We start from the raw sequence: 23,798 nt of genomic DNA on the forward strand, positions 1-23,798 counted from the left end.
ATTCTACGGGCGATATTGGTCATGAAGGAGAAATTGTGGCCGATAGGAGTACTGGGCAGTAAAGATGCTTTCCAGACAGAATTTCTGGTGTAGCTGGGACCTGTCGTGGTGCTTAGTCAGGCAGAATGGGTGTGTGTGCTGGCCAGCAGATCTGCAGAAGGTATTAGATCCCTGCTGTGACCTATCGGGCAGTATCACACCATATTGATGTGAGTTGCCAGTTATAAGTTTTACTGACCCTAGTTTTTCTTCCTGTGTTACCCTGCTGCCTGTTCTGACTTATTTGATACCTATTACTGACCCTGGACCTGCTCCATCCTCCTGGTTCTGACCTCAGCTCTGCTCCCGACATCGTCCCTGTTTCCCGATTTTGTTCTGTACCTGCCCTCTCTGGTTTTGACTTAGCTTCTTATTATCCTCTGCCATCTCGGTCCACCAGCCAGCAGCTACTCCGTAGATGCAACCCAGGGGTCCCAGCTGAAAGTCCATGTCCCTGTATAGGAGGTTAAAGTGTGAAATCCAAGGTACCTCTGCGAGAAGCTGAGCAGAGTCACTTGTACAAAGTCAGTCCACGGCAGCCCGACTAATAGCTGCCAGGTGTCCACAAACAATTCACCCTTACATTGCCCCTTACAATGCCTGTAAGCTCCATACAGGGAGGTGCACAAATAACATTTGCTTCCATCATAAACTGAACAGTAGCTACATACCGATGCCACACAAATAAATTCCACCATAAAGTGCTCCGGTAATACCAATATCTAGTCATCTAATGACAATGCGATATAGTGTGTAAATAATACCGCTATACCAGATTCATTACCAAGTCACATGTGGTGCCATTTTTTGCAAAAAAAATCAGCAAAAAAATTGAATTTGCAGATTCACTTGAATTTCTCCAGGAAATCTGATTTGTATCGGATGGGCATTATTTTGCTTTGGGGTCTGTGGAGCCCTCACCTGTCCTGCCGCGCCTTTGTCTCGCCTTTGTCTCGTATCCTTTGGGCCGGCCTTCACTGCCACCATCTCTGGCGCCTCCTGTGCTGATTAGGCCCTGCAATGAGTGAAGAAAGTTATGACATCACAGGGCCTCGAAGGTGCCGAGTATGGCGGTGCCTGAAGAGGTTGAAGATGGTCCAGTAAAGACCGGAACGAACAGGTGTAGTATGGGTGAGTATAACGTTTTTAACCCCTTTCTGTCCTTTTATGATCCAACAAAATGGTGCCAGAAGGCAGTTGCAAAAAAAAAAATTTGGACTCGGTTGAATCCAAATTTTTGGGGGGTAAAATTTGATTTGTTCATCCCTAATAAAAACGGAGACACCATAGAGATCATAAATCATCCGTGTGCTTGCCTGAATCCAGCCTTAGAGGTGATGAAGCTGCACCTAGGTCCACCACCTGCCATTTATTACCGCACTGTACGTGTGACGCTATACTGTATATAGGAGCCGTGCATATAGAGAGATAACTCAGCCCACTGCGATGGTGCAAATATGACATTCCACTCTGCGCCCACCCCCTTGCGCTTCCTTTTTACCCCTGCAGGATACAATTGCAGCTATTTTCACAGCTATTTCTATGCTACAATCACTTCTTCCCCAGCTCTGCTCTACACATTGCAGCTGTATCATGCAATTCCATATTTCACCACTAGGTGTCTCCTTTGACTTTGCAATAAAAAGCCAAAACTAACTGGTTGTCAGCTGCAGGACTCTTATTGGTTTGCTGGGCTAGTGATGCCACAGGGTAGCCCCTTTTAAGAGAAAAAGCTTTAGTACATTACAACAGCTCGAGACGCGCGTCCTTCAGTGTAAAAACCAGCTGGAGACCTAAGGACTGTCATCTCGAAGCAACCATGAGCGAGGTAAGTGGCCGCCACCCGGCTCCTCTGCATTATTAAATATCTGCAGCAATGCAACATTTTTCTGCAGGTGACAAAAGCCACCTGTGCTATAGATGTAGCAGAGCCGAACGGGTTTTTTTTTTTTTTTTACTGTTTTCGGTTCTTTTCAACTTTGGCGATTTTACCTGCAGTCCTATGTAAACAATTTATGTACTAAATGACAAACTCAGCTCTGCTACATCTGATGTGGGATCACTCGATAATTGTTTTCATGGCTTGCGTTCGCTCTCTTAGAGCCGGGCTTCTTTAAGCCAAATGTGCTGGGACTTGTTGAAGACCTCATTTGCCTTTGCTGCATAGTGATATCTGCGTCTGAATGGACCCTCATTGCTCGCTGTATGTGATATCGGGAACACCAGGTGGGGACCCCGAGCGTAGCGGCAGCGGCACGCCTAAATATTTCATCACTATTGATTTACATTCACAGGTAACAGGTCTCCTATTGATGCATGAAATGCAGAGAGAACGCCATGAATATTTGATAAGACCCCCGGGGACCACCCGAGAGTAAGGACATTATTTCTGTAGCAATTACACTTCTGGGGTTACGGTGCCGTATTATACAGATATTATATATGTCACCAATAATAATGTCTGCAGGTTTGATGAAACTTTATGTGTGGGAGACAAAAAATAGTAATATCTGGAGATAAACCTGCGGAACCGAAACCCACAGACATGTCATAGATGTGTGTGCTGATGACATGAGGGTGCAAGACAATGGCACTGATACTCGGGGTACAGAGCAATGGCACTGACACTCGAGGTACAGAATAATGACACTGACATTCGAGGTACAGAGCAATGACACTGATACTTGGAGTAGAAACCAATGGCTGACACCTTTGGTACAGGGCAATAATGCTGATATTTTTAGACAGGGCTCTGACACTTTGGGTACAGGGAAATTATGCTGACACTCAGGGTACAGGACAATGACACTGACATTTGGGGTACAGAATAATGGCAGTCACACTTGGGGTACAGGATAATGACGCTGACACTTGGGGTCCAGGGAAATGACGCTGACACTCAGGGTACAAGATAATGACACTGACACTCGGGGTACAGGATAATGACACTGACACTTGGGGTACATGATAATTACGCTGACACTTGGGGTACAGGATAATGACACGGACACTTGGGGTCTTAGGGTACAGGATAATGACACTGACACTTGGGGTCTTAGGGTACAGGGCAATAATGCTGATATTTTTAGACAGGACTCTGACACTTTGGGTACAGTGTTATGGCACTGGCACTTGGGGTACAGGATAATGACACTGACTCTCAGGGTACAGGACAATGACACTGACACTCGGGTTACAGGATAATGACGCTGACATTCGGGGTACAGGATAATGATGCTGACACTCGGGGTACAGGATAATGGCACTGACACTCGGGGTACAGAATAATGACACTGACACTTGGAGTCTTAGGGTACAGGATAATGACACTGACACTTGGGGTCTTAGGGTACAGGATAATGACGCTGACACTCGGGGTACAGGATAATGACACTGACACTTGGGATCTTGGGGTACAGGATAATGACACTGACACTCGGGGTACAGGATAATGATGCTGGCACTCAGGGTACAGGATAATGACACTGACACTTGGGGTCTTGGGGTACAGGATAATGACACTGACACTCGAGGTACAGGATAATGACACTGACACTTGGGATCTTGGGGTAGAGGATAATGACACTGACACTCGGGGTACAGGATAATGACACTGACACTTGGGATCTTGGGGTAGAGGATAATGACACTGACACTCGGGGTACAGGATAATGACACTGACACTTGGGATCTTGGGGTAGAGGATAATGACACTGACACTCGGGGTACAGGATAATGACACTGACAGTTGGCGTTTTGGGGTACAGAATAATGACGATGACACTCGGGGTACAGGATAATGACACTGACTCTCAGGGTACAGGATAATGATGCTGACACTCGGGGTACAGGATAATGACAATGACACTGGGGGTACAGGAAAATGATGCTGACACTTGGGGACTTGGGGTACAGGACAATGACACTGACCGTCGGGGTACAGGATGATGACGCTGACACTCGGGGTACAGGATAATGACACTGACACTCGGGGTACAGGATAATGACACTGAGACTCGGGGTACAGGATAATGACACGGACACTTGGGGTCTTGGGGTACAGGATAATGACACTGACACTTGGGGTACAGGATAATGATGCTGACACTTGAGGTACAGGATAATGACACTGATACTCGGGGTACAGGATAATGACACTGACACTTGGGGTCCAGAAAAATTATGCTGACACTTGAGGTACAGGACAATGACACTGACACTCGGGGTAGAGGATAATGATGCTGACACTCGGGGTACAGGATAATGACTCTGACACTCGGGGTAGAGGATAATGATGCTGACACTCGGGGTACAGGCTAATGACACTGGCACTCGGGGTCCAGGATACTGACATTGACACTTGGGGAACAGGATAATGACACTGACACTTGGGGTCTTGGGGTACAGGACAATGACACTGGCACTTGGGGTACAGGATAATGACACTGACACTCGGGGTACAGGATAATGACGCTGACACTCGGGGTACAGGATAATGACGCTGACACTTGGGGTACAGGATAATGACGCTGAAACTCGGGGTACAGGATAATGACGCTGACACTTGGGGTACAGGATAATGACACTGACACTCGGGGTACAGGATAATGACAATGACACTCGGGGTCAAGGATAATGACATTGACACTCGGGGTACAGGATAATGATGCTGACACTTGGGGTACAGGATAATGACACTGACACTCGGGGTACAGGATAATGACACTGACATTCGGGGGACAGGATAATGACGCTGACACTCGGGGTACAGGATAATGACACTGGCACCTTTGGTACAGGACAATAATGCTGATAATTGGGGGGACAGGGCTCTGACAAATGGGGCACAGGATAATGACACGTGGAATACCCCCAGTTGCGCTCGCTGATTTCTGCAGACGTCTTCCTCGATCACAGGATCGCTTCTCCTGCAGTGATCACAGGACATTATGGGTGGGGCAGTGAATGTGGCTTCCTCTCTCCCGTCGCCCCCCCCCCCCCCCGGCAGTGACCTTTATCCTCCACCTTTTACCTTTCCCGGATTTCCCATCCAAATTATGTTTTGAATGTAGAAATTTCTCTATTCAAATCAATTCCAGCGATTTCCATAAATTTCAATTAATGTCTGAGTTTTTCACGAGCCTTGAATGTCATTTCCATACCGGAGCGATCAATCAGCCCCCGTTGCGCTCCCTCCTGGATTTTTTTTTTTCAGCTTTTCTTGACTAAACAACCGATGACAGGATGATGTATGAAGACTTTACCCGTCCAAACAAAAAGTTTTATAGGTAGTTATGGTGTCCTCATTAGCACCCGCCGCCGGTTTGTGCTGAGATCAGTGCTCCGTTTTTGTCGATTTTTATCACCTGTCTGCTGAATTGATCTGTGAGGAGCTCGCTGATGCATCACCATCCAACACGTCTCATGGAGAATCAATTCTACTGTCTCTAAAAGGCAACCTCCACCTCCAAAATGACCCTACTGCCCAAAGGTGCCTCAGATCTCCGCCTGGTGCCATTAAGGGGTCAAAAATGGCAAAAAAAAAATTGTTTTGACAGTAAGGTGTTCCTCCATAACAAGCCGAGCACAATACCAGCACCTTCAGTGACCAATTCTAATTTTTTGGGTGGAAACCATCAGCAAGTGTTAATCTCCCCATAACATAATAAGGCATTACATCCTTATTAATAATATCAACAGGCTGCCTATATAATTTACGGATATGCTGAATCCTCCAAAGAAAAAGACATGTTATAGCTGTGACATGTGGCTCATCGGCTGTTGCAAAACTACAACTCCCAGCATACCCTGACAGCCACAGGTTGGGATTGCTGCTTTAGAGTGTCTTTCTCACTAGAGGAACCCATATTTCCATGCATGATTTACATGCATAATCCATTGTAATACTCCTTTTCACCAGTGGAGGTGCTGAAGGGAAATTAAGCACTTGCTGCTGCCAATGAGGATCCAGAAAGAGGGACCTTTCTATCTTGACTCCACATACCATAACCTGTCAAAAGAGTCCAGATTTTGCTCTTATTTTATTCCTATTGCTCCCCTGAATATTTCACTTTTTGTATTTTTTAAATCCCCTATATGGTTCCAGAGATATGTGACTCTTTTATTTAGTGCCAGTTATTATTATACAAAGGGGGCGTGGCTCACAGGATCCTCTGGGGCGTGTCTTTAGGCTTATAATTACCACGTGAGCCACGCCCCCTGGAAGGTCCATGAAAAGTAGTACAAATAAAGAGGCCCAAATCTTTGGACCCGTATGTTGGTTTTAAAAAATACAAGAACCAGAACACTCTGTGGAGCAGAGAGAATAAAATAAGTGCAAAAAATGGACACTTTTTATCTGTTGACAGGTCCTTTTTAGGTAGAAAATGAAAGGAATCCCCCATCCAAGGGTGACCGCATGAGTAGTATAAGCATAAAGATGACTTCCCCCAGTACCTCAGAACATAATGGAAGTTGTCACTGGCATGGTGGGTCGCAACGTGATGGGATGTTGTGGTTGAGTAAGGTCAGAATCATCTCCATGGCATCGGACCCCAATCGTGGTTCATGTATCCATATGTTATATGTGAATTTAGGAGCTTCATCCATGATTTTTGGGGAGATGATGGCCTACAAGAAGGAATGTGAAGGCTAGCCTAGCAGGTACCAGCGTGGTTGCTATATTTACAAAGCGTTCTTTAACTAGGAATGCTTTATACCTTCCCTAATTTTTAAAGGGTTCCTTTTGACCATACGTTGATAAAATGTCTGGAGTTTTTAACCGAATAACCCGCTTAAAGGAAATTTCCACCCAATATTGTAAATATGGTTATATACCAGTAAATCAGAAGTTAGGGCGATGACCAAAGTTTGGTCATTAAGTTTCATTTATTTACAGAGCTATTAGCATTTTTGTTTTTTCTTGTGTCGGCCATTTTGAAAAAGTAACAGGAAGTGCAGTCACCGATTTGAAATAATAAACCAATAAACTATTACGTTGATTTTAATGGAACAGAATACCCAATTATTGTCAGTTTCTGTGAAGTTAATTCAATAGTGACAACAATCAATATGAATCTCTTGAAGAAATTATGACACCAGGCCTACATTTCAGTACTTTTCATTTACTAATATATGGGAAATTTTTAGTTTTGGGTGAAACCTCCTTTAAGGAAAGTTTGTAAAGAAGTTTTGTTGTAACTTTCTCCTCCAGTGGGCGGTTTGGGCTGAGATCATACAAGACCTAGTGAAGGTCAGTGCTGAATGAAGATGTATAAAGGTGTATTCCACATCTAATGGGGCCCTAATTGCAAAATATTTTATAATGAAGATATTAGAAAGAATTAAAGGGGTATTCCCATTTGATGGGCAATGATATGCCATCTCTTTATGATCGGTGGACGTCCGGCTTCTTGAGATCGAAGAGTTTACAGCCCTGGAGTAGCACGGCCTCCCCTTCATTCTCAGGATTGGTAAGGGACCCCCACCTCTTTAGTTGGGTACAAGTGCTGGAAAACTAGAGGAACCAGGAGAATGAATTGTAGAATTAAAAGATGGAGGACACAAAAAAGTTATCATGCTGGGGATGGGGACGAGTCACAGATCGGTCTTGTGTCTAGTATTTTTTGTAGAGAAAAGATATTAGGCCTGATATGTAGTTTTCGTTTCCGACAGAAGCCAATCAGATGCCAGCTTTCATTGTTTAAGCAGCTCTGGTAAAATGAAAGCTGCGCTGTGATTGGTTCCTCGGTTGAAGAACCGAGAGAAGAAAGATTATTAGAAATGATTGAAGACACGGAAAAGATATCATACTGGGGATTGGGATGGGTCACAAACTGGTCCTGTGTAGAGGAAGGATATTAGGCCTCATTTATAAAAGCTGGTTTTCTTGACCACAGCCACCAATCAGAGCACAGCTTTCATTGTTTAAACAGCTCTGGTAAAATAAAAGCTGTGCTGCGATTGGTTGCTATGGGCAACAAATACAAAAAAAATAAATAAAGCTGCCTCATTGCGTTGTTGCCAGTAGCCACCGGTCAGATTGCAGGTGCTGCTTTTTGCTCTGGCCCAGATTAGAGAACACTTAGATCTTGTCCATTTAACCCCCTAAAACTCCATCCATATGGACCGTATGAGGAGCACCCAGTAATTATCATGACGCTTTTAGGTCCGTCCACCGCCGTGTTGGATTTTAGCTGATTTAGGGGGTATCTCACCGATCTATTAATACTTCAGCACTGGAAAAACCCCTTAAAAGAGGACCTGTCACCAGGTCAAAAATTTTCAGATGCTGCTCTTATTTTATTCTCGCTACTCCCCTGAATATTTTGCTGTTTGTTTCTTTTAAATCCAACTTACAGTTCCAGAGATATGGGCCTTTTTGTTTAGAGCTTTTTTTATGGTGTCTGCAAGGGGGTGTGGATTACAGGATCCTCTGGGGGCGTGTCTTCAGGCTGCTTTGAATAATTACCATGTGAGCCACGCCCCCTTGATGAAGACTATGTAGATTATCACTAAATAAAAAGACCCATATCTCTGGAACCGTCTGGCGGATTTAAAAACAACAAAAAGTGGAGTATTTAGGGAAGCAGCGGGAATAAGATAAGGGCAAAAACTGGTCACTTTTGACCTGGTGATAGGTCGCCTTTAAGAATCCCAAAATTTTTTCCAAATTACAACATCTGTTTGCAAATAGTGGAATGAGACGTCATGACATGGATACAAGGCTTATTCCCTCAACGAACCAGTGTAACCGGATTGGCGTCTGATAGTGGAGCATATGTCGGATGCATATTAACAGGCGACGTTATAACGACCCGAATGTCAGGATGATAATAACGAGCTCCGCTGCCTCCTTCTGATTAATGTACCTGCATAATATCAGACATTAATAGTCCACGTCTCCCGCTATGATGAGGACGTGTCACTTGATTAATGTCCTGGCTTCACTCTTAAGTCCCCGTCTATGAATACTTTATATTAGTGTCACATAGCGTTATTATTTACTATATTAAATCTTAATCAGATATAGCGGAGCTGCGTTTGCTACATATACAGCACACAGTTTTAGTTTTTACATCGAAATAGATCCAAAATGTACTCAGGTTACCTTTCTTAATATATCTATGTCACCTATACACGGGGGGGTCACGCAGATCCCACCACTGTTACCACTTTGTCACAGATGACACCGGAGGGATCTCACAGATCCCACCTCAGCCACCTGTTGTCAAGGGAGCGCAACTCCGCTGCCTCCAATTGCCAGGACAATTACGCAATTGGCTGACGAGTGACGGACAAGACCGCGGCTGCTTCCACTACAAGGCCGGTTATTGGGAAACCAAGAGTGAGCGTATGGTATATACACCTCCAATTTCAACACATGGAATACATGTATATATACATATATACCCCTCGTACGGTCACTGGCAGTAATAAAAAAGAACTACTAGCTGCCACCCCCAATCGTTTATACAGGCCGATTGGACACAGGTAGCGCATGGCTTCAGGGGTGCAGTTTACAGAGCAAGAAGAACAGAGCTATTAAATTTCATATATTTAATCCAGAAAGACAGACAGTGTTTATAAAAAATATACAAAGATTATACAAAATGGGAACAAAACAATACGATATATACAATCACATGTAATAAAAAGGAATAACGAAAGAAAATTACTAAACCTGATGTCACGAAAATGGCTCAGACCTTAGTGGAGGGAAGCACTGGGAAAATGGACAGAACCCACAGTGAACTATGTCTTCCAAGGACTGACAAATGACCTGGCCCCAAATACTTCTTTTTATTAGCTTAAAGTTACACCCACATACCTCCCCTTGATGAGCTCATGTGGGGGCGGATTGTGGGATGTGCTGGATCTGTTAGAATTTTATGATATCCCAAATTTACAGGATATCTTCGCCGCTGAAGGTTCCAGGAGGTAGATATTCACGTCTTATTTCAAATATGGCCTGGTTTGCATCATCTATTGGACCGTTATTAAGTTGGAGGGGGTTCTAGTGGCCCCACGGTGATGTGACTGAATGTGTCACGTCTGTCCCTTCGCCACGACGCTGAAAATTTATATCCCATAAATATCAGATCAATACAAAAAAACAATACTCATATTTGAACACAAAGTCTGGAACACTGTCAGAAACATCCTTTGAAGACAACAAGAGTTACCTCTGTTTAAATGAATCCCCGTTTTGGTATCTGGTTTCCAGAATAATTTTCCTGTTCTAATTACCTGGCCACTGTAGGGGGCCACTGCTTCAAAGGAGCTGTCAGCCCATTCCTAACTTCCCTTTTTTAATTAGTTTTATCTTCCTCAGTTACAGTATAATTAGTTTTCTCTCTTCCCTATGTGTTCAGTGTGAGGAGGACATGAATCCCTCCCTGGAGATGTCTTATGGATTTTAATTTTTCTCTATGACGATCTTTATAGCGGTTGGAGCTCATTTTTGCATGTAAAAAACTCCAAATTTCCTGTATTGAAAAATAGAAAACTACAAAAATTCTGGTTACCTGCAGTCACCACTAGGGGGAGCTCAGGAGCTTACTGCATACTGTTTATACGTGACCATAAATAACAGCACAGTATACAGTGGGCTCCCTCTTGTGGTTGCTGCATGCAAACAGAATTTATCATTTAAATCTATGATTTTCTTGTGGATTTGGAGCTCTGTGTCAAAAAATGAGCTTTGATCTTCATAAATATCCATATATTAAGACAATAAATATTGACCTTGCAAATGTCATTCATTTCATAATATAAATTTATCATGGTCAGAACTGGTGTTTTTTTTTTTATACAGGGCTCCAATTCTTTCACAAGGTCATCGAGATCAATGCTAAAATCCTAGCCACCTGAAGCCACCACTAGGGGGAGCTCACTGTATTGTGTTATGAGTCAGTATATTATATATCACAAGTTACTGTGAGCTCCCCCTAGTGGTGGCTGTAGGTAGCTAGGATTTTATAATTTATCTCTAAGACTTTGCAGGGGATTCTGAGCTGTTTATTAGAAAAAAATGAGCGCTGCTAATAATAAAATAATATATTGTGAACGGGATTACCACAAAATTGATAAATATGTGCAGAGTAAATGGGAATTGTATCTGTATAGATATTTCCAATGCCGCAGCCATGGTGACTAGGGGAGGTAACTGCATGTTCTCATTATCAGATCTGTATGTGCAGCTCTGGGTTCACATCAGGACGCGATTTTACATGATGCCTATAAAACTATGAAGCGATTCTTTAATGGCTGCACATTATTAGGAGCAGCACTGGCGAAGAGCGGGATTACGATTATTATCTCCATTATTACGGCCTGTGCAGCGTTTCTGCACTAATAATTTTGGAGATTGTCATTTTAGGGAATGTAATTCTGTAGATAGCGACGCGGGCTAATAATGAGGAGGCGGGAAGATGTCAGGAGGAATGAATGAGAGCGCTGTATGATACAGAAGATTCCCTGCTAACTGACTGGGGAAATGAGGAGAGGCATGGAAAAGCCTCATACATATGATTCATCCCTAAATCTTTTATACAAAAGCTCCACTCTCAAATCCTCCTGTATCATATATATGTAAGCTCCATCCTCAGTTATTTCATATATAGGCTCCGCCATCAGATCTCTCATACAAAAACTCCTCCCTCAGACCTCTCATACATGAGCTCCGCCCTCAGATCTCTCATACACGAACTCCGCCCTCAGATCTCTCATACATGAGCTCCACCCTCAGATCTCTCATACACGAGCTCCGCCCTCAGATCTCTCATACACGAACTCCGCCCTCAGATCTCTCATACATGAGCTCCACTCTCAGATCTCTCCTATACGAGCTCCTCCCTCAGATCTCTCATACACGAACTCCGCCCTCAGATCTCTCATACACGAACTCCGCCCTCAGATCTCTCATACACAAACTCCACCCTCAGATCTCTCATACATGAGCTCCTCCCTCAGATCTCTCATACATGAGCTCCTCCCTCAGATCTCTCATACATGAGCTCCACCCTCAGATCTCTCATACACGAGCTCCGCCCTCAGATCTCTCATACACGAACTCCGCCCTCAGATCTCTCATACATGAGCTCCGCCCTCAGATCTCTCATACATGAGCTCCTCCCTCAGATCTCTCATACATGAGCTCCACCCTCAGATCTCTCATACACGAGCTCCGCCCTCAGATCTCTCATACACGAACTCCGCCCTCAGATCTCTCATACATGAGCTCCACTCTCAGATCTCTCCTATACGAGCTCCTCCCTCAGATCTCTCATGCACGAACTCCGCCCTCAGATCTCTCATACACGAACTCCGCCCTCAGATCTCTCATACATGAGCTCCTCCCTCAGATCTCTCATACATGAGCTCCTCCCTCAGATCTCTCATACATGAGCTCCACCCTCAGATCTCTCATACACGAGCTCCGCCCTCAGATCTCTCATACACGAACTCCGCCCTCAGATCTCTCATACATGAGCTCCACCCTCAGATCTCTCATACACGAGCTCCGCCCTCAGATCTCTCATACACGAACTCCGCCCTCAGATCTCTCATACATGAGCTCCACTCTCAGATCTCTCCTATACGAGCTCCTCCCTCAGATCTCTCATACACGAACTCCGCCCTCAGATCTCTCATACACGAACTCCGCCCTCAGATCTCTCATACACAAACTCCACCCTCAGATCTCTCATACATGAGCTCCTCCCTCAGATCTCTCATACATGAGCTCCTCCCTCAGATCTCTCATACATGAGCTCCACCCTCAGATCTCTCATACACGAGCTCCGCCCTCAGATCTCTCATACACGAACTCCGCCCTCAGATCTCTCATACATGAGCTCCGCCCTCAGATCTCTCATACATGAGCTCCTCCCTCAGATCTCTCATACATGAGCTCCACCCTCAGATCTCTCATACATGAGCTCCACCCTCAGATCTCTCATGCACGAACTCCGCCCTCAGATCTCTCATACACGAACTCTGCCCTCAGATCTCTCATACATGAGCTCCTCCCTCAGATCTCTCATACATGAGCTCCTCCTTCAGATCTCTCATACATGAGCTCCACCCTCAGATCTCTCATACACGAGCTCCACCCTCAGATCTCTCATACATGAGCTCCACTCTCAGATCTCTCCTATACGAGCTCCTCCCTCAGATTTCTCATACACGAACTCCGCCCTCAGATCTCTCATACACGAACTCCGCCCTCAGATCTCTCATACATGAGCTCCTCCCTCAGATCTCTCATACATGAGCTCCACCCTCAGACCTCTCATACATGAGCTCCACCCTCAGACCTCTCATACATGAGCTCCTCCCTCAGATCTTTCATACATGAGCTCCTCCCTCAGATCTCTCATACATGAGCTCCGCACTCAGATCTCTCATACACGAGCTCCGCCCTCAGATCTCTCATACATGAGCTCCACCCTCAGATCTCTCATACACGAGCTCCGCCCTCAGATCTCTCATACACGAACTCCGCCCTCAGATCTCTCATACATGAGCTCCACTCTCAGATCTCTCCTATACGAGCTCCTCCCTCAGATCTCTCATACACGAACTCCGCCCTCAGATCTCTCATACACGAACTCCGCCCTCAGATCTCTCATACACGAACTCCGCCCTCAGATCTCTCATACATGAGCTCCTCCCTCAGATCTCTCATACATGAGCTCCACCCTCAGATCTCTCATACACGAACTCCGCCCTCAGATCTCTCATACATGGTCTCCGCCCTCAGATCTCTCATACACGAGCTCCGCCCTCAGATCTCTCATACACAAACTCCGCCCTCAGATCTCTCATACATGGTCTCATCCCTCAGATCTCTCATACATGAACTCTGCCCTCAGATCTCTCATACACGAGCTCCGCCCTCAGATCTCTCATACACGAGCTCCTCCCTCAGATCTCTCATACATGAACTCTGCCCTCAGATCTCTCATACTTGAGCTCCACCTTCAGATCTCTCATACACGAGCTCCTCCCTCAGATCTCTCATACATGAACTCTGCCCTCAGATCTCTCATACATGAGCTCCTCCCTCAGATCTCTCATACATGAGCTCCACCCTCAGATCTCTCATACACGAACTCCACTCTCAGATCTCTCCTATACGAGCTCCTCCCTCAGATCTCTCATACATGAACTCCTCCCTCAGATCTCTCATACATGAGCTCCACCCTCAGATCTCTCATACACGAGCTCCGCCCTCAGATCTCTCATACACGAACTCCGCCCTCAGATCTCTCATACATGAACTCTGCCCTCAGATCTCTCATACATGAGCTCCTCCCTCAGATCTCTCATACATGAGCTCCACCCTCAGATCTCTCATACTTGAGCTCCACCTTCAGATCTCTCATACACGAGCTCCTCCCTCAGATCTCTCATACATGAACTCTGCCCTCAGATCTCTCATACATGAGCTCCTCCCTCAGATCTCTCATACTTGAGCTCCACCTTCAGATCTCTCATACACGAACTCCGCCCTCAGATCTCTCATACATGAGCTCCTCCCTCAGATCTCTCATACCTGAGCTCCTCCCTCAGATCTCTCATACATGAGCTCCACCCTCAGATCTCTCATACTTGAGCTCCACCTTCAGATCTCTCATACACGAGCTCCTCCCTCAGATCTCTCATACATGAACTCTGCCCTCAGATCTCTCATACATGAGCTCCTCCCTCAGATCTCTCATACATGAGCTCCACCCTCAGATCTCTCATACATGAGCTCCACCCTCAGATCTCTCATACATGAGCTCCTCCCTCAGATCTCTCATACATGAGCTCCTCCCTCAGATCTCTCATACATGAGCTCCACCCTCAGATCTCTCATACACGAGCTCCGCCCTCAGATCTCTCATACATGAGCTCCACCCTCAGATCTCTCATACACGAGCTCCGCCCTCATATCTCTCATACACGAACTCCGCCCTCAGATCTCTCATACACGAACTCTGCCCTCAGATCTCTCATACATGAGCTCCTCCCTCACATCTCTCATACATGAGCTCCACCCTCAGATCTCTCATACATGAACTCCGCCCTCAGATCTCTCATACATGGTCTCCGCCCTCAGATCTCTCATACACGAGCTCCGCCCTCAGATCTCTCATACACGAACTCCGCCCTCAGATCTCTCATACATGGTCTCCGCCCTCAGATCTGTCATACATGAACTCTGCCCTCAGATCTCTCATACATGAGCTCCGCCCTCAGATCTCTCATACACGAGCTCCTCCCTCAGATCTCTCATACATGAACTCTGCCCTCAGATCTCTCATACATGAGCTCCACCTTCAGATCTCTCATACACGAGCTCCTCCCTCAGATCTCTCATACATGAACTCTGCCCTCAGATCTCTCATACACGAGCTCCGCCCTCAGATCTTTCATACATGAGCTCCACCCTCAGATCTCTCATACATGAGCTCCACCCTCAGATCTCTCATACATGAGCTCCTCCCTCAGATCTCGCATACATGAGCTCCGCCCACAGATCTCTCATACATGGTCTCCGCCCTCAGATCTTTCATACATGAGCTCCTCCCTCAGATCTCTCATACATGTGCTCCACCCTCAGATCTCTCATACATGAGCTCCTCCCTCAGATCTCTCATACATGAGCTCCTCCCTCAGATCTCTCATACATGAGCTCCACCCTCAGATCTCTCATACACGAACTCCACTCTCAGATCTCTCCTATACGAGCTCCTCCCTCAGATCTCTCATACACGAACTCCGCCCTCAGATCTCTCATACACGAACTCCGCCCTCAGATCTCTCATACATGAGCTCCTCCCTCAGATCTCTCATACATGAGCTCCACCCTCAGATCTCTCATACACGAACTCCGCCCTCAGATCTCTCATACATGAGCTCCACCCTCAGATCTCCCATACACGAGCTCCGCCCTCAGATCTCTCATACACGAACTCCGCCCTCAGATCTCTCATACATGGTCTCCGCCCTCAGATCTCTCATACATGAACTCTGCCCTCAGATCTCTCATACACGAGCTCCGCCCTCAGATCTCTCATACACGAGCTCCTCCCTCAGTTCTCTCATACATGAACTCTGCCCTCAGATCTCTCATACACGAGCTCCGCCCTCAGATCTCTCATACATGAGCTCCACCCTCAGATCTCTCATACATGAGCTCCACCCTCAGATCTCTCAGACATGAGCTCCTCCCTCAGATCTCGCATACATGAGCTCCACCCACAGATCTCTCATACATGGTCTCCGCCCTCAGATCTTTCATACATGAGCTCCACCCTCAGATCTCTCATACATGTGCTCCACCCTCAGATCTCTGAAACATGAGATCCTCCCTCAGATCTCTCATACATGAGCTCCTCCCTCACATCTCTGATACATGAGCTCCACCCTCAGATCTCTCATACACGAACTCCGCCCTCAGATCTCGCATATGACGCGCCCCCTGGGCCTGTGCTGCGCAGGGGATACCCGGAGCCGGGCCTTCTGTAAGATGCTGGGGGTTGTAGTCTCCGTGTGGCGGCGACCCGGTCCGTGCCCAGGGAGGTCAAACCAGTGGCAGTCTTAAGTAATAACAATGTCCGACTACGCCACCCGTGGATTGCGGTCAGTGGGGACCGCCGCTGCGCTGCAGACCGCTGAGGCTGATGTTGTTTGCGCAGCCGAGTATGGGATAACTCCCCACGGGAGAAGTAATGCCTCAGGGCAGCTATTGTGGAAGATGATGGGAGTGATGGTGTGAGCATCCCAGTAGTAATGGTGCTGGTGCGGCAATGAAACACAGAGACTTGCAATTGCAGTTTCCAATGCTTTACTCACAGTAGTTATTGTGGTCACTTGTGCACATGAGGGACCGCCTGAGCCGTGCTGCGTTCACCAGGCAAGGGACTCGACCAACTCCCAGGCAATTCCAGAGCGTGGCACAGGGCTCCCTTCCTTTCCTTTCTCTGGCCGTCCCCACCAGTGACCCACCTTTGTCCAGCTCCCTCGGGCCTTCTCTTGGCGAAACCTATCTCCGGTTTCCCTGACCCTATGTGGTATGCTTTCCTGGTGGATGTAGTGAGGGGTCGCACCAAGATGTGGTAACAACCTCCGGTCTTTGGCTGAGGAATCTGTTGCCTCCACCAATTTGGGTTCCGGTACCCTGTTCTGCCAACCCTTCACCCTGTATCTCCTGGGCATATGGGGTTCCTTCTGTCCTCGTGTCTCTGGGCCTTTCTCTGTGTTCCTTGCTTCCTTTCTCCTCTGTTCCAGTTCCTTTCTTACTTTCCTTTCCGTTCCTTCTCCTCTCTCTTTCTGCTGTTTCTGGTCTCCACTCCAAGCCTGCCTCTGGAGCTGGGCCCAGACTGAGCCACAGCTCCCTGTCAGCCCTCTCTGGCTGAACTCCTTCTCTCACTGAACTGTACCAACTGACCTAAGATGGTGCCCACCTTATATACCTCCCTCTATGTGTGAGCCCAGCTGACTAGCAACCAATGGGCTCCTACCTATGCCCAGAGACCCACCCCTATCTGCTCCTACACCACTGGGTGTACTTTCCCCTCCCCACTCCAGCCAGGGACAGATGCTGTCGTGCCTGCACTTCTGTCTAGTGGGAGCACAGTTGAGCTGTCTCTCGGAAATGGGGTGTGTGTGGTGCATGCAGCCTACCGAGTCCTGGTCCACACTCCATCCTTACCCGGGAGTGGAATATCACACCTCTGGTTTGAGGTGCAATACCCCTGTAGCAGCCGAGCCCTCGGGGTGCTACACATACATGAGCTCCTCCCTCAGATCTCGCATACATGAGCTCCTCCCTCAGATCTCTCATACATGGTCTCCGCCCTCAGATCTTTCATACATGAGCTCCACCCTCAGAACTCTCATACATGTGCTCCACCCTCAGATCTCTCATACATGAGCTCCTCCCTCAGATCTCTCATACATGAGCTCCACCCTCAGATCTCTCATACATGAGCTCCTTCCTCAGATCTCTCATACATGAGCTCCTCCCTCAGATCTCTCATACATGAGCTACGTCCTCAGATCTTTCATACATGAGCTCCACCCTCAGATCTCTCATACATGGTCTCCGCCCTCAGATCTCTCATGCATGAGCTCCACCCTCAGATCTCTCATACATGAGCTACGTCCTCAGATCTCTCATACATGAGCTCCGTCCTCAGATCTCTCATACATGAGCTCCGCCCTCAGATCTCTCATACATGAGCTACGTCCTCAGATCTCTCATACATGAGCTCTGCCCTCAGATCTCTGATCCATGAGCTTCGCCCTCAGATCTCTCATACATGAGCTACGTCCTAAGATCTCTCATACATGAGCTCCGTCCTCAGATCTCGCATACACGAACTCCGCCCTCAGATCTGTCATAAATGGCCTCCGTCCTCAGATCTCTCATACATGAGCTCCTCCCTCAGATCTCTCATACATGGTCTCCGCCCTCAGATCTCTCATACATGAGCTCCTCCCTCAGATCTCTCATACATGAGCTCCGCCCTCAGATCTCTCATATATAAGCAACTCCCTCAGATTTCTCATACATGGTCTCCGCCCTCAGATCTCTCATACATGAGCTCCTCCCTCAGATCTCTCGTACATGAGCTCCTCCCTCAGATCTCTCATACATGAGCTCCTCCCTCAGATCTCTCATACATGAGCTCCGCCCTCAGATCTCTCATACATGAGCTCCACCCTCAGATCTTTCATACATGAGCTACGTCCTCAGATCTCTCATACATGAGCTCCACCCTCAGATCTTTCATACATGAGCTACGTCCTCAGATCTCTCATACATGAGCTCCGCCCTCAGATCTCTCATACATAAGCTACGTCCTCAGATCTCTCATACATAAGCTCCGTCCTCAGATCTCTCATACATAAGCTCCGTCCTCAGATCTCTCATACATGAGCTCCTCCCTCAGATCTGTCATACATTAGCTCCGCCCTCAGATCTCTCATACATGAGCTCCTCCCTCAGATCTCTCATACATGAGCTCCTCCCTCAGATCTCTCATACATGAGCTCCTCCCTCAGATCTCTCATACATGAGCTCCTCCCACAGATCTCTCATACATAAGCTCCTCCCTCAGATCTCTCATACATGAGCTCCTCCCTCAGATCTTTCATACATGAGCTCCGCCCACAGATCTCTCATACATGAGCTCCTCCCTCAGATCTCTCATACATGAGCTCCTCCCTCAGATCTTTCATACATGAGCTCCGCCCACAGATCTCTCATACATGAGCTCCTCCCTCAGATCTTTCATACATGAGCTCCTCCCTCGCATCTCTCATACATGAGCTCTTCCCTCAGATTTCTCATACATGAGCTCCTCCCTCAGATCTTTCATACATGAGCTCTGCCCACAGATCTCTCATACATGAGCTCCTCCCTCAGATCTCTCATACATGAGCTCCACCCTCAGATCTTTCATACATGAGCTCCACCCTTAGATCTTTCATACATGAGCTCCTCCCTCAGATCTCTCATACATCAGCTCCTCCCTCAGATCTTTCATACATGAGCTCCTCCCTCAGATCTCTCATAGATGAGGTCCACCCTCAGATCTCTCATACATGAGCTCCTCCCTCAGATCTCTGATCCTTGAGCTCCGCCCTCAGATCTTTCATACATGAGCTCCTCCCTCAGATCTCTCATACATGAGCTCCTCCCTCAGATCTTTCATACATGAGCTCCTCCCTCAGATCTCTCATATATAAGCAACTCCCTCAGATTTCTCATACATGGTCTCCGCCCTCAGATCTCTCATAAATGAGCTCATACATGAGCTCCGCCTTCAGATCTCTCATACATGAGCTCCACCCTCAGATCTCTCATACATAAGCTCAGTCCTCAGATCTCTCATACATGAGCTCCACCCTCATATATTTCATACATGAGCTACGTCCTCAGATCTCTCATACATGAGCTCCACCCTCAGATCTTTCATACATGAGCTACGTCCTCAGATCTCTCATACATGAGCTCCGCCCTCAGATCTCTCATACATGAGCTACGTCCTCAGATCTCTCATACATAAGCTCCGTCCTCAGATCTCTCATACATAAGCTCCGTCCTCAGATCTCTCATACATGAGCTCCTCCCTCAGATCTGTCATACATTAGCTCCTCCCTCAGATCTCTCATACATGAGCTCCTCCCTCAGATCTCTCATACATGAGCTCCTCCCTCAGATCTCTCATACATGAGCTCCTCCCACAGATCTCTCATACATGAGCTCCTCCCTCAGATCTCTCATACATGAGCTCCTCCCTCAGATCTCTCATACATGAGCTCCTCCCTCAGATCTCTCATACATGAGCTCCTCCCTCAGATCTTTCACACATGAGCTCCGCCCACAGATCTCTCATACATGAGCTCCTCCCTCAGATCTCTCATACATGAGCTCCTCCCTCAGATCTTTCATACATGAGCTCCTCCCTCAGATCTCTCATACATGAGCTCCTCCCTCAGATCTCTCATACATGAGCTCCTCCCTCACATCTCTCATACATGAGCTCTTCCCTCAGATCTCTCATACATGAGCTCCTCCCTCAGATCTTTCATACATGAGCTCCGCCCACAGATCTCTCATACATGAGCTCCTCCCTCAGATCTCTCATACATGAGCTCCACCCTCAGATCTTTCATACATGAGCTCCACCCTCAGATCTTTCATACATGAGCTCCTTCCTCAGATCTCTCATACATGAGCTCCTCCCTTAGATCTTTCATACATGAGCTCCTCCCTCAGATCTCTCATAGATGAACTCCGCCCTCAGATATTTCATACATGAGCTCCTCCCTCAGATCTCTCATACATGAGCTCCTCCCTCAGATCTCTGATCCATGAGCTCCGCCCTCAGATCTTTCATACATGAGCTCCTCCCTCAGATCTCTCATACATGAGCTCCTCCCTCAGATCTTTCATACATGAGCTCCTCCCTCAGATCTCTCATACATGAGCTCCACCCTCAGATCTTTCATACATGAGCTCCACCCTCAGATCTTTCATACATGAGCTCCTCCCTCAGATCTCTCATACATGAGCTCCTCCCTCAGATCTTTCATACATGAGCTCCTCCCTCAGATCTCTTATACATGAGCTCCGCCCTCAGATCTTTCATACATGAGCTCCGCCTTCAGATATTTCATACATGAGCTCCTCCCTCAGATCTTTCATACATGAGCTCCGCCCTCAGATCTCTCATACATGAGCTCCTCCCTCAGATCTCTCATACATGAGCTCCACCCTCAGATCTCTCATACATGAGCTCCTCCCTCAGATCTCTCATACATGAGCTCCTCCCTCAGATCTCTCATACACGAGCTCCTCCCTCAGATCTTTCATACATGAGCTCCTCCCTCAGATCTCTCATACATGAGCTCCACCCTCAGATCTCTCATACATGAGCTCCTCCCTCAGATCTTTCATACATGAGCTCCTCCCTCAGATCTCTCATACACGAGCTCCGCCCTCAGATCTCTCATACATGAGCTCCTCCCTCAGATCTTTCATACATGAGCTCCTCCCTCAGATCTCTCATACATGAGCTCCTCCCTCAGATCTCTCATACATGAGCTCCGCCCACAGATCTCTCATACATGAGCTCCTCCCTCAGATCTTTCATTCATGAGCTCCTCCCTCAGATCTCTCATACATGAGCTACTCCCTCAGATCTCTCATACATGAGCTCCACCCTCAGATCTGTCATACATTAGCTCCGCCCTCAGATCTCTCATACATGAGCTCCTCCCTCAGATCTGTCATACATTAGCTCCGCCCTCATATCTCTCATACATGAGCTCCACCCTCAGATCTCTCATACATGAGCTCCTCTCTCAGATCTCTCATACATGAGCTCCGCCCACAGATCTCTCATACATGAGCTCCACCCTCAGATCTCTCATACATGAGCTCCACCCTCAGATCTCTCATACATGAGCTCCTCCCTCAGATCTCTCATACATGAACTCCGCCCTCAGATCTCTCATACATGAGCTCCACCCTCAGATCTTTCATACATGAGCTCCTCACTCAGATCTCTCATACATGAGCTTCTCCCTCAGATCTCTCATACATGAGCTCCACCCTCAGATCTCTCATACATGAGCTCCTCCCTCAGATCTTTCATACATGAGCTCTGCCCACAGATCTTTCATACATGAGCTCCTCACTCAGATCTCTCATACATGAGCTTCTCCCTCAGATCTCTCATACATGAGCTCCTCCCTCAGATCTCTCATACATGAACTCCTCCCTCAGATCTTTCATACATGAGCTCCTCCCTCAGATCTTTCATACATGAGCTCCGCCCACAGATCTTTCATACATGAGCTCCTCACTCAGATCTCTCATACATGAGCTTCTCCCTCAGATCTCTCATACATGAGCTCCTCCCTCAGATCTCTCATACATGAGCTCCTCCCACAGATCTTTCATACATGAGCTCCTCACTCAGATCTCTCATACATGAGCATCTCCCTCAGATCTCTCATACATGAGCTCCTCCCTCAGATCTCTCATACATGAGCTCCTCCCTCAGATCTCTCATACATGAGCTCCTCCCTCAGATCTCTCATACATGAGCTCCTCCCTCAGATCTTTCATACATGAGCTCCGCCCACAGATCTCTCATACATGAGCTCCTCACTCAGATCTCTCATACATGAGCTTCTCCCTCAGATCTCTCATACATGAGCTCCTCCCTCAGATCTCTCATACATGAGCTCCTCCCTCAGATCTCTCATACATGAGCTCCTCCCTCAGATCTTTCATACATGAGCTCCGCCCACAGATCTCTCATGCATGAGCTCCTCCCTCAGATCTTTCATACATGAGCTCCTCCCTCAGATCTCTCATACATCTGTCCTCAGATCTCTCATACATGAGCTCCACCCTCAGATATTTCATTCATGATCTCAAAAAACCTAGTTTTAATTTTTGTTTCATAAATCAATAGTACACATTAAAATAAGCAATTTTGTAAGATTTCTTATCAGAGGAATCTGCTTCTTTCTCCTCCTTTACTAATCGTTCACTCTCAATTTATGATTAAAATCTGTTTTCAGTGAAGACGAGTTTCTTATTAATGAGATAGGAGATGACAGTTTGTGCTCATTAAATTCTATGGAGGAGCTAGAGGCAGATACAGACATTCTGTTGCAAGTTCTTTATTGGCTAACCAGAACAAAATATATATTTGCAGCTTTTAGAGCACAGAGGCTCCTTCTTCAGGCAGGATTTCAAATGAATTAATTCTGCCTGAAGAAGTAGCCCCTGTGCTCTGAAAGCTGCAAATATATATTTTGTTCTGGTGAGCCAATAAAGGTATCACTCCAAGAATAAGTTTCTCATAAAAAGTATTTACATCGATTTTTCTGGCTAATACGGTACTACAATATAATTTTTTATTGTACATATTGTTGCAAGTTCTGAAATGACAGTTACTGTTCTCCATAGAACTTTATGAGCACCATCTCAGTAATGGGAAAATCTGTCTTCACTGAAGACAGATTTTAACTGTGAATTGAGAATTTTGAGAAAGAAAGATCAGACCTGGAGGAGAAAGAAGCGGATTTCTCTAACAAGTTATATTACATAGTTTCTTATTTTCACATGTACTATTGATATATGAAAAAAAAAAATAGCGTGCACATGGAGCGCCAATGTATTCACACTATCGATCCATAGCGCGGTCTGTGCACCATCATATCAGTCCGTGTGTGTG

The 23,798-nt window shown here is 46.7% G+C and overlaps 1 long non-coding RNA gene across 1 annotated transcript in view; it reads left to right on the forward strand.

Moving 5' to 3' along the window:
* The first annotated feature begins 1,569 nt into the window (after positions 1 to 1,569).
* Positions 1,570 to 23,798, forward strand: part of LOC141253080 (uncharacterized) — a 101,871-nt gene continuing 79,642 nt past the window's right edge. The window contains exons 1-2 of the long non-coding RNA XR_012314220.1: positions 1,570 to 1,867; positions 2,334 to 2,413. This is a non-coding gene — a long non-coding RNA (uncharacterized lncRNA). The remainder of the gene's footprint in view (positions 1,868 to 2,333; positions 2,414 to 23,798) is intronic.

Source organism: Phyllobates terribilis, unplaced genomic scaffold, assembly GCF_046119375.1.
Source record: "Phyllobates terribilis strain yellow unplaced genomic scaffold, ASM4611937v1 Scaffold_2__4_contigs__length_985480577, whole genome shotgun sequence".
NCBI classification, from domain to species: Eukaryota; Metazoa; Chordata; class Amphibia; order Anura; family Dendrobatidae; genus Phyllobates; species Phyllobates terribilis.